Here is a 13,460-nt window from a genome sequence, read left to right as displayed (position 1 = left end):
ATTGCTATCTTTTTTAATTTTCTTTTTTTCTTTTCATAACTAATATTATCATTTCATTTCTTTTTTCTTCTATGAATCCAAATAAAGCCAAAGTGTAATGTGACTCTTTTTTTTTTTTTTTTTTTTTTTTTTTTTTTTTTTTTTTTTTTGAAACGAGTTGAGTTAACCGAAACTATTGGTACCATGTTAACCACTATTTATTCTTAAGTTCAAGCATTTAGAAGGTAGAACGGGTTTAACTTTAATGATATTTCTGAAAGTTCATAATGAAAAACAAGCTAAGGTGACACTAAGACTTCAATTTCACGTAACAAATATTTCATGGTTACAAGAGTCTATCAATAGCCTATAGGCTCTGAACACATCTGTGGCATAATTTTCAATGTGAAGTTGGGACATAAAGGATTGAAAGTAACCCTTCTAAATTATAACAGAGAGACAATCTTCAAGATGCCTGCTGATTCATAAATTAAAAAGTAGCTAGCGAATGTTCAATGAAAAATGATATGTTGACCACAAAATCCTGCAAAATCATTCCAATGTCATCCACTGCAGCTAACATGTAATACCCCTAATTTTAAAAGGATAGTCTCGATATTTTATTAATTATTTTAATTGTATTTTTTATTATTTATTTGATTTCTTGACTATTTGTTTAATTGATTAATTAGCTATTTGATTATGTGGTTATTTGAATTATTTGTTTATGTTAAATAGTGTGTTAATTAAATAATTATTTGTATGATTTTTACTTGATTAGATGATGTGTAGTTAATTAATTGTTATGAATTGAATGATTTAAATATTTGTTTTATTTTATTTTATTTTAATGGTTATGGAGAGTAGTCATGGACCAAACCCATGGGTGGCATGAACTATTTGGATAGGAGATTAAAAGGGTACAAATAGTTACCTATGGATTGGTGGTACATATATATATGGGTATATATGTATATATTAGGAGAAATATAATAATTATTATCATTAAAATTAATAGTTAGTAATATTAATTATATAGTTTGTATAACTATATATATATATATAGTTATAAAATATATAATATATTTATATATATGAAATCAAGTATTGACATAGTTGTATATATTTATATTTTATATTTTTCATTTTCTTTTAGTTTTTACCTTATTAGCAGAAGTAGAATGCACATAAGATTAGGATTAAAGTGAAGGCCTATATATATTCTTTAAGTATGTAGAAGAGGAGGCTTAAATATTATTTACGTGATATATATTATTAGAGAGAGAAAGAGGAGAGAGATAACAGGGAGTTGAGAGAAAATGTGAAAGAGAGGAAGAAGGAGATTCGGCCTAGAGAGGAGGCCGAACCTAAAGAGAAGAAAGGAGGGGCTGTGCGTGGGCTAGCACGGAGTAACAGAGAGGTTTGACGGCAGTGCAAGTCGCCGGAAAATCAGAGAAGAAGGAGATTTAAGGTTTTCATTCCGAAATCTTGAAGGCAAGTTATTCTCCTACTCTCTCCCTTTGATTTGTGTTTCTATATATGCCTAGGATATTCTTGGATACTTAAATAATACTATCTCCGTCCAAAAATAATGTCGTGCTTCGGGAATCGGAACAGTTCAATTTGTGAGAGTCACTGTTCCCTAAAAGTGACACTTTTTATGGGACGGGGGGAGTATAATTAAACAATTATGCATGTTTGAATCGGATTAGAACAGAGAATTTCATAGGTTGATTCACCTATTCTTGTTTTGTTTATTTTTGGATTTATGTTGCATGAATTGTTGTTTAAGTTTGATCTTTTCATGGTAGGACATCTAAAATAAATTATTATAAGAATATGAGACTTAGATCGAAGGTTAAAATTTTATCAATGGAGGTTGGACGAAAAAACAAAGGAATTACAGGAAGAAGTAGTCGACTATATTGAAGGGCATAGTAGACTACGCATATTCGATTATATTGAATGTCACATTGAAGTAGTAGTCAACTATGTGCAGTAGACTATCTTGAAGGCACAGAAGACTACGTATAATTGACTTGCTGAGGGCACAGTCGACTATGTTAAGGGTGGTTTTAGCTGTGATTTGGGTTTCTTGGTTATTTTGCCCATAATGTATATTATTTCATTTTAATTGCTTTAAATGATTTGAATGGACATGGATAAATCCCAGAATGCATAATCTACCGTAATACGCTATGGATTTGAACAATATGAAATTTTAAAATAAATTTGCATACTGTTATTGAATATGGGTGTTTAAAATTGTTTACTTTTGTTCTAACAATTTTCTATATATGATTATAAATTTTAATCATGTATCAGCAGTATAATATGCTCAGTTAATTATCTAATTTTTATTATGCATATTATTCAGATTTAATTGATGTATTATTTAATTATTTCATAAATTATTGAATTGTATGTATGTGATGCACTAGTATGGGATGGTGGCATTTTAGGGACGGATTAACCGATAAAAGTTTAAGTCCTACCTACTCGAATTTATAAGGGAACGAAATAACTAGAAAGTTAAGTCCTCCTTATTTTCATGTCAGGCCATTAAATTAATTTGGATGACATAATGGATTTTATTTTATGCTTTAGACATGATGGATTTTTTATATACATATGGATATGAGCCATGATATAAGCTTGAGTCTCAGGATCTATGGTTAGGGAGCGTATACTGCCTTGGGAAGTCTCATTGGTTATAAGAGTGTTGAAAACCCTGGTAGGTTGAGGTACTCATGCCCACTACATGTGCGTTTTGCATATTGTCTTCTATTCAGGTTGATTTCGTCCTATAGTCCAATGGTAACCCTTTAGTGTGTACCTATTGAAAGTACAAAGAATTTCCCCTTTTTACAGATAGAGAATTTCTTCATTCCCAATCCTCTTTTTTTTTTCCTTTTCCCTCTCGATTTCCCTTATTTATAGACGGTTACAACCTCCTTTGGCCTGGGCCTTATCTGCTTCCCTTTGCCTGGACTCAACTTCCCTCATTTTAACATGAGCTTTTGAAATGACTTTATGGACCTGGGCCCATCCCGCGCGAACTTGCTCCATCCCGTTTGTCCACACCCGACCCGTCCTCTGCAATGCGGATCACACCAAACCCGGGTCATTTTGGTGTCCTCATCTGCCCCCAATAATCTCTTTCCTCATTAATGAGGGTGAGATTATTAAAAAGACATGATCTTGGTCTGACGGCTCGGAGCAATGACACGAGAAATCGAACGGCTGGCACAAAAACCCAAGCTTCGAGATCTGTAACGCCACTTTTTGCCTTGACCTTTTGAGTTCCATGTTGCCTTTACTTCTCCTCTTTATAAATTCTGGTCTTTCAACCTTCACCCTTCCTCTTACCTCTCGCTTCTACTCTCTGCTGCTTTCCTGCACATTCCGGCGATCCTTTTCAATTTCTCCGGCATGTCCTTCCGGCAAGTCCTTCCTTTTCGATTTTTAGCTACTGTGCCGTTGCTGAGTTCATTACAAACTTTCAAGGTTAGTTTTTTTTTTTAAATCTCTCCTTAAAAGACGCCTTTACTGCCTAGGACTCTTCCCTTTATTTATGGCTCCCCTCAACCTGAACGCCATTCGATCCAAGAATTACATTCCTCGCGACGTTTCTCTCAATGTCTACCCAATAAACTTAGACGAGAGCTCTGGTGAGGGTCTTCTTCCTGGGGAAGTTTTATTCTCCGCCGTTCACTTGAACATCATTAGGTTCCCCCTACACTCGTTCTTTTGTTATGCTTTCAACAAATTGGGGCTCTGCCCCCTACAAGTTAACCCAAACTTTCTTAGGGTAATTTCAATCCTTCTGCTCTTGAATCGTGATAGGGGTCTCAATCTTGACATTATCGACCTTTTCCTCTGCTATCGGATTAACAAGATTTCACAAAATGACTTGTACTATCACTTCTTTCCTATTGACAAACGGTCGATCTGCACTGATAAAAACTCATTTGAAAAAGGTTGGAGACGAAATTTAATCGTGGTTGGTGGGAATTGGCAGACTCCGCTCGGCCAATCCTTCTCTATCCCTTCTTCCTTTGGAGCATGTTCTGTCTCTGGCTACAAAAAGCTGAAAACACATCCTACTGAATGCCACTGTGAAAGTTGTCTTCCCCGTTTTTGCACTTTTCTTTGTAAATGCCTTCAAATTCCCCATGATGAACTAGTTTATACGTCTGCAGGGCTAGGCTAGACACCTTGCAAGAAAGTGTGCTGAACAATGTCCCTTCAGCTACTGATTTGCTTACATCTAATAATCTCTCTGACATCTCTCTTTTAGGGTCTACAATGGAGAACATTCAGATCCCATCGTTCAGCAGGAGGAGACGTCCTACTCCCACCCCTTCTAACGCTCCTGCTATCACATCATCATCATCTACACCTGCTTCCACATCATCTTTCCTTGCTGTCTCTGCCCCAGAGCAAGTTGCGATTGCCCCAGCTGTGATTCAAGTCTCAAACCGTTCTGCTGATGCGCCCTCTGAGCTCACCCATGCTGAGAACCCTATTGTGGGCCATACTGCTGAAATCCGTCCTGCTGCCCCCGTCATTATGCCTTCAAACATCTCGTCCGATACTTCCTCAGAGAGCACTCAGGATGCTGGAAATTCTGAAGACAATGGAGGGCCAGCTAATGCCGGTCTGTCAGAAAAGAGTTTAGGAAAAATGCCAATACCTGAGGGCGGTCATGATCAGAGTGATATCCCACCGACCCGAAAGATCAGGACGGCTTCCTTCAGGGTTACTGAACCATTGCCCCTGCCCGGTTCTTCATTCCTGAAGGCGAGTCGGCCAGAACCTCTGGTCCGATTCCATCCGTTCTTCCATGGTGACCTTTGTTCAGCCGTGAAGATGGATCAACCATTGGCCCCACTGACTCAATATACAAGGACCCCCTCACCTCCTTTGCTTTCTACAAGGGTTTCTGGACCCCCAAAGACCTTGAATCCAGAACAAGCTACCCTTTGGTGAGATGTTCTAACGGTTCCCAACCACTGCTATGGAGGTGACTCTCATTTTCACTGAAATGTGTTTCTTTTCTGTTATGACTCCTTAGTAGTTAGTCTGACCTGAATTTCTTTTTCTTCATGCAGACTTTATTCGGGATGTTCACTTTTCAAAAAACTATTGAAACTCTGAACAAAAAGCTTAAATCCCTCTCTGTGGGCCTTAAAAGGTCTGTTGAAACAGAAAATCTTCTTGAGGCTAGAGTTGCTAAGCTGGAGTCTAAGCTTAGTGAGTCAGAGAAGGGAGTTGCTGACTTAAAGGCAAAGACAGACGGTCTGGCAAACGAGAGGGATTCCCTCAGAGTTGAACGGGATTCCCTAAAGACCGAACGGGATTCTCTTCATGATGAGGTTGATATCTTGAAAACTGATAAGAGTGTGGCTCTGACAGAAAGGGACTCTCTCAAAGCCGAAAAGGGAGACCTTCAGTGCTCATTCATTGCTGAACGGTTGTCTCATGCGAACTCTCAGAAAAACTCTTAAACGAACGGTCTTCCTTGATGAACATGATCGGCAGAGTCGAAGGGGGTATGAAAGCTCTTCTTACTCGCTTTACCAGGACCAGTGCCATCCGGTATGCTGAAGGGTACAGAGACGATTTTATTGACCATTCTCCCCCTGAAGGTGAATCAAACTCTTGTGCTGGTCCTGATGAATTAGATGCTTCTCTGGACATCCACCCCCCAAATAATTATCAAAATCCACCATGCGACCCGGCTGAGAATATTTTTATTGAATGTATAGAGGTCGCATCCTCAGGAATTGTCCCACCCTTTCATCCCCTGAACATTCTTCCCCTTTCTACCATTGTGCCCTCTTCCTCAGTTACTGCTGACAGACCTATGCCTGCCGAGGGAGTGATTCATCTTGACTCCCCTTCTAAGGATGATAAGGCAGATGAGAATGGAGAAGACCTCAATGGTCCAGAGGAAGATGGTGGTGAGAATGACAGGTTACAGCCTGGAGAGGATCATCAAAACTGACACCCAGTAGCAGTTTTTTTCTTTTTCTTCTTCTTTTTTTTTTTAAAAAAAATCTTCATGTATCGTACTATGTACCTTGGGGCCTTTTTGGTAATGAATGATAATGCTTTTGCTCAGCATCACTTTCCTCCTTCGAGTTTTCTATTTTCAGCTTTGCAGTGTATTTTCACAAGTGCTTAACGTTCGGCCATGTCACCATTCTGTCCTTTTCTTACTTATTTTTGAGCAAGTGTTTGGCGTTTGGCATTAAGTGCCAGCTGCCACTAACTTTGCTGAATGTCTGGCGCTCGGCTTGAACGCTTCTTGCCATTTGGCTTTATTTTTTGAGCAAGTGTTTGGCGTTCGGCATTAAGTGCCAGCTGCTACTAACTTTGCTGAATGTCTGGCGCTCGGCTTGAACGCCTTTTGGCACTTGGCTTTATTTTTTGAGCAAGTGTTTGGCGTTCGGCTTTAAGTGCCAGCTGCCACTAACTTGCTGAATGCCTGACGCTTGGCTTGAACGCCTCTTGCCACTTGGCTTTATTTTTTGAGCAAGTGTTTGACGTTCGGCTTTAAATGCCAGCTGCCACTAACTTTGCTGAATGCCAGGTGCTCAGCTTGAACGCCTCTTGCCACTTGGCTTTATTTTTTGAGCAAGTGTTTGGCGTTCGGCTTTAAGTGCCAGCTGCCACTAACTTGCTGAATGCCTGGCGCTCGGCTTGAACGCCTCTTGCCACTTGGCTTCATTTTTTGAGCAAGTGTTTGGCGTTCGGCTTTAAGTGCCAGCTGCCACTAACTTTGCTGAATGGGAAGAGTGTCAATTAAAATTTTTAACAAAGAAGAGACTTTTTATAAAGCTTGGAAATTTCGAACACTTGCAAGCATGCAATTTAGAGCGTACATATTGCTTGAAATTAAACTCTACTTTTACTGGTAGTACCTTTTCAGAGACGTAGCATTCCATGGCTTATTGACCACCCTTCCTGTCATAGTTTCTAGGACCCTTCCCTATGACCTCTGCTATTCTGTATGGACCTTCCCACGGGGAGAACATCTTTTTGACTATTCCCACATTCCTTTTCAGAACCAGATTGCCAAGAGCGAAACCCTTGTGCCTCACCTTCTTGTTATGGCTATTCACAAGCGTCTGTTAATAAGAGGCAAGCCTCATTGCAGCCGCATCCCTTTTTTCCTCCAGCAAATCAAGATTGAACCTCAGCATTCTATCATTTTGCTCTTGATCCCACGCCAAGCTCCTTACAGTTGGAACCAAGTGCTCGACTGGTATCACCGCCTCGGTACTATAGGCCATAGCGAATGGGCTCTCCCCAGTTGGCCGTCTTGGGGTTGTTCTGTAAGCCCACAAGACGTTCGGTAGCTCATCTAACCATTTGCCTTTTTCATTCTCTAGCTTTTTCTTAATATAAGCAAATATTGTCCTGTTTGTGATTTCGGCTTGACCATTAGCCTAGGGATGACTGACTGCTGCTAACTTCTGGTTGATTCCATATTCTTCCAGCAGCTCTTTCACTTGCTTGCTATCGAGGTTGGTTCCATTGTCCATCACGATTGACCTTGGTACGCCAAAACGACAGATAATATTATTCCAGATGAAGCGTCTTACTTGAGTTTGGGTGACATTAGGGTACGGCTCTGCTTCTACCCATTTGGTGAAGTAATCAGTTGCTAGCAGAACGTACTTATTCTGCGATCTTGCAGTCGGCAAAGGGCCAACCACGTCCATCCCCCACTGCGCGAAAAGCCATGGGGTGGCCATTACGTGCAGGTCTTCAGGTGGTTGACGTATCAATGACCCGAACCTTTGGCATTTATCGCATCTTCTGGAGAATTCTTCTGCATCTCGTGCCATGTTTGGCCAGAAGTACCCCTGTGTCATTGCTTTGTGTGCTAAAGATCTTCCTCCCGAATGATTTTCGCATACTTCCTCGTGAATGGTTCGCATAATCTGTCTAGCTTCTGCAGGGGTAGCACACTTCAAATATGGACCCGAGAAGGAGCGTCTATACAACTGATCACGCACAATGGCATACTTTGCCTCGTTGGACCTAATTTTTCTTGCCTCGTCCTTACGCTCGGGGAGTGCACCATTACGTATGTAAGCCATGATTGGATCAATCCAGCTCGACTCATATGGTATAACATTAACATGTTGAGTGCTCGGATTAGGCAGCTCTTAAAAAATAGAAGGTTGGATCAGTATGTCGACCGGGATGACCCTAGCCAAAGTATCTCCAGAACTGGATGCACTACAAGCCAAACGGTCAGCATCTTCGTTATACTCTTTCGGCAATTGGATAAACCTAATCTGATCAAAGCCTTTCGCCTCACGCAGAACCGCAGTTCGGTATGCTTCCATGGTCTTATCCTTGGCCCCATAGTCCCCATTGACTTGTCGAATGACTAGTTGTGAATCACTATAAGCAATCAAATTCTTGATCTTCAGTTCTTTAGCCAACTTCAGCCCAGCTATCAACGCCTCGTATTCTGCCTCATTGTTGGTTGCGTTGAACTCTAGTCTTATCGCTTGGCTCAGCGTAGTTCCTTCTGGTGTTTGCAATTGAATTCCAATCCCGGCCCCCATTTGATTCGAGGAGCCGTCCACGAAGAGCTTCCACCAGGAACAATTATAATCCTCCACCACATCTTCAGCATCACAGTCAAGTAGGAAATCCGCCACCACTTGACCTTTGATTGCCGTCCTGGGCTCGTATGCAATATCAAATAAACTCAATTCAATGGCCCACTTGGTCATTCTCCCCGATAGGTCTGGTTTGTGCAGGATCATTCTCAAAGGGAAAGTTGTTAAAACGACGATTGGATGAGATTCAAAATAATGTCTAAGCTTCCTTTTTACGTTGACCAGCGACAAGATCATTCGTTCGGCCCTAGAGTACCTTCTTTCCGGTTCAGACATTGTTTTGCTAACATAAAACACCGGGAACTGCTTGCCCTCTTTGCAACGGATCAGAACGGCACTAGTTGCTATACTGGATACCCCAAGATATAGAAAGAGTTTCTCATTTGGTTCTGGAGCAGACAGAACCGGAGGATTACGCATGTGCTCCTTCAGGCTGGTTAGCGCATGTCGTTGCTCATCCCCCCAGGTTTGCCTTCCGTGCCCTCGAATTGTATCAAAGAAAGGTTTACAGCGGTCCGAAAGCTTGGAAATAAATCGGCTCAGTGCAGCTATTCGGCTTGTGAGTGCCTGCACCTCCTTAATTGTCTTTGGCTCTGCATTTCTGATCAAGGCTCCTGCCTGCGCTAGGCTGACCTCAATTCCTTTATGATTGACCACATGTCCCAGGAATTGATTGGAGCTTACGCCGAATAAGCATTTGGCCGGATTAAGCTTCATCCCATACTGGCGCAACACACCGAACACATCTTGCAGGTTCGCTAAATGATCGCTCTTCTTCTTACTCTTGACCACCATATCATCAATATAAACCTCGACAGTGCTTCCCATTTGGCCCTTAAAAATCTTGCTGATCAGCCTCTGATAAGTAGCTCCAGCGTTTTTTAATCCGAACGGCATGACTTTGTAGCAATAAGTCCCTCGTTCAGTAACAAATGAAGTTTTCTGTTTATCAACTGGGTCCATGGGAATTTGATTATAACCGGAATAAGCATCCAGGAAGGTTAACCGCTCATATCCTGTGGTGGCATCTACCATTTGATCAATCCTGGGCAATGGGAAATTATCCTTTGGGCAGGCTTTATTCAGGTTAGTGAAGTCGATGCATACTCTCCATTTCCCATTCTTCTTCTGCACTACAACAACGTTAAAGAGCCAGGCCGGGTACTGAACTTCTCTGATGAATCCGGCTTCAAACAGCCGATCAACCTCCTCAGCTATAATCTGATTTCGTTTTGGAGCAAATCTTATTTGCTTCTGCTTCACTGGTTTTGCATTCGGATCCACATTGAGGGAATGACAGGATACAGCAGGATTTATCCCTGGCATATCTGAATGGCTTCATGCCAATACATCCGCATTCCGAATCAAGAAATTAGTCAACTCTAGTTTCTCTTCTTCAGTGAGTCTGGTTCCCACCCTTGTTGTTCGGTCTGGTTTCTCATGGTCAATCTTCACTTCATGAAGGGGTTCTGTGGTCAGAACTGGTGGCTCCTCCTCCCCATCCCTGCTGGGAGGAGGGTTCTGTAATTGCTATTTTGGACTGGCTGAACGGATGGGATTTTTTCCTTTTCCAGCAGATTTCAAAGTTACTGAATAACATTCTTTAGCCGCAACCTGGTCCCCGTGTATATCTATTACCTTGGTCCCATCCGGATCCAAACATCGCATCACTTGATGCAAGGTTGACGGGACGCCCTGAATTCTGTGAATCCATCTTCTGCCCATTAAGAGGTTGTAGGATGGATGAATTTCCACGACCACAAAACTTTCAGTCAAAACTCGCTCAGCAGCTTGTACTATCAATTCCACCATTCCAATGGGTTTCACTCGCTTCCCATCAAATCCGAGCAACGGATTTCCTGTGGGTTTGAGTTTTTCGGGTTCGATCTCCAGTCGGTCGAACGTCACCCTGGGCATGACATTCGCACTACTTCCTAGATCAATCAGGACTCTCCGAACCAGTCATTCCGCAACCGTCAGACTGACGACTAGTGGATCTTCATGAGGAATATGAACGCGTAGCAGGTCCGTTTTATCAAACTTTATCGATGTGGACGCGTTCTGCTGGTGTAAAGCATGCACACTGCCAATTCTTCTTTTTAGCTGGGCCTGGCGTAACCTCGTTCTGAGCAACTTTTCTGACTCTGTCGTTTATTCAGGCCGTCCATGAATTGCGTTTATAATCCAGACGGGCTGAAAGTTGTGTTGGTTCGGCCTCTGGTTCCGCTTGATTTGCTCAGTCGGGCGGTTATGCTCTTGCGCCGGACCTTGAACATAGCTTGCAAATTCCCCCTTTGCGATTAACATCTCTACCTGCCTATTTAGGTTCCTGCATTCGTTAGTCTGATGTCCAAAATCACTATGGAAAGCACAATGTTTAATCTGATCCCTCTGTTCAAGAGGTTGCCTGATTGGCAAAGGAGGACGAAACTTATCTTTGTTCTCTTGATATAACCTTGCTAAGGTGACTCTGAGTGGAGTGACTGATTCCTCCTCCCTAAGCCTCTTCTCTGCCTTCCATGAGGGGTGACGTTGCGGTTGAGCTTGTTTTTGCCGGATCTTGGTTTTGGACTTCTCATCCGTCGAAATAATTGACGTCTTCCTCGAATTAGCTGCTTCTTCCTCCTCAAGACAAACAAAACCGTCAGCTCTCTCGTTCAGCTCGTCTATTGTCTTTGGCGTATTAACCACCAAGCTGGATTGGAACGGCGTCCCCCGATTCATTGCGAGTTTAAATGCTTGGACTGTTGTGGACGGGTGACACTCTATTACCATGCTTTTAACGAGGTTGAACCGGGTGAGAAAAGCTTGGAGCCGTTCATCCTCATGCTGCTTCATTGTGAAAAGGCTTGATACATCCTTAGCCGGACGTTTATTCCCGTAGTACTGGCTTATGAACTTATCGCATAAGTCCTGGAAACTGGCTATTGAGCCCTGAGCCAGATTCTTGAACCAATTGAGAGCTAGTCCAGCCAAGCTCGTAGGGAAACATTTGCACATCAAAGGATCATTATTAGTATTCAAAGCCATTTTCAACTGAATATAGTATATGTGATCGACCGGATCGGTTGTTCCGTCAAACAGAATGAAGATCGGCATGGAAAACTTCTTCGGATTCGGCGCGTTCATTATTTCATCAGTGGACGACGATGCGACCGTCCTTGCTGATGAACGCAATGCTTCGTTTTCCCTTGAAAACCGTGACAGAAATCCCCGATCGGCAGATCTCCTTTCTGAGCTATGGTAATCAACTGTTGCTAATGAAGGTCGGTATGGCGAATCGAACGACCCGTCCTCTGCAAATTCACTCCGCCATGGTGACGCAATCCTATGTTCATATGCCGGTGCTTCCTCCCTCATAATCCGTTCGTGATGCGGTTCCAAACGAACAGATCCTTCTCGATCCTCTACTTGACGGACATTCGGAGGCAGATTACCGATTATAACTTCATCACGACGTGGACCACCACGATTGACATCTTCTGGATCACCTTGACGATCAACTTCGGACGGTAAAGCTCCCTCTCCTTCCGGAGGTGGCCTTGGAATTGCAGGAGCCTCACGATGCTCCATTCCAGCTCGTAACTCTGCATTTTCTTTCCTCAAAGCATCATTCATGTTCATCAGCTCATCGAGCTTTGTCTGCTGGCCGTTCTCCAAAGGATTCGAGTTCGCCTCTTCGATCATCATTCCAAATCGGAGCAAAGTCATCAACTGCAGACTTCTTGACCAAATCGGAGTTCCGCTAACGCGTGCACACCAGATCTGAACTTACACTTGCTGAATTCAGTCCGCTATTGGCCGGATTCAGTAATCACAACAGATCGTAATTGTGCAGTTTGCCGGATCAAGCACAGATCTGATCTGCTTGGATCGGACGCCAATTTTCCTAAATCAACCGGAGCCTGAACTCGTCAAAACAGATCGTATTATCACCAATGTTGATTTAGCTTTCGCAGATTAATTGTCTTCCTCGCAGAGTGCGTTGAATCGATCCGATCTGGAATGACATCAATCAATCCTTCCTATTCTTCCCACAGACGGCGCCAATTGAAAGTACAAAGAATTTCCCCTTTTTACAGAGAGAGAATTTCTTCACTCCCAATCCTCTTTTTTTTCCTTTTCCCTCTCGATTTCCCTTATTTATAGACGGTTACAACCTCCTTTGGCCTGGGCCTTATCTGCTTCCCTTTGCCTGGACTTAACTTCCCTTATTTTAACATGGGTTTCTGAAATGACTTTATGGACCTGGACCCATCCCGCGCGAACTTGCTCCATCCCGTTTGTCCACACCCGACCCGTCCTCTGCAATGCGGATCACACGAAACCCGGGTCATTTTGGTGTCCTCACCTATATACATATATTTATGGACTATTAGTTATTATTGAGTTAACTAAGATGTATAGTTATTTTTCAGTTAATGTGTATCGAATCTCTGGTTGGACTGTAATAGAGTAGAACTTGTTTGTGAGCCTGACCCACCATTATTTTTCAGGTGTCCGTTAGCTCCAAAGATCGAGACTGTTCATGTTGAGCAGAAATAGTTATTCATTCTTCCGACTACGTAGGATTCTTCATCATGTTTTAGTTTTGGATTATTTCATTTAAGATGTTTTGTTTTGGAATATTATTAAGGATCTACTAGATGAATTCCCGAATTGTAATGATATCGGAGGTTTTGGATAATTATTGTAGAGAATTAATTATTATGGATTCAAAGATTTATAATTTAGTTTCTTTCTATTATTTTATTTGTTCTTAATATTTCTTTTGTATTCAAATGTTTGTTTATTACTTAACTGTTTGATATCCCTCGGGTTTAGACTTGGGCC

The sequence above is a fragment of the Cornus florida genome, unplaced genomic scaffold (assembly GCF_030987335.1).
Source record: "Cornus florida cultivar Cherokee Brave unplaced genomic scaffold, ASM3098733v1 CherokeeBrave_3.0.0_Hap2_Chr06, whole genome shotgun sequence".
Lineage (NCBI taxonomy): Eukaryota > Viridiplantae > Streptophyta > Magnoliopsida > Cornales > Cornaceae > Cornus > Cornus florida.
Note: the sequence above shows the minus strand (reverse complement) of the source record.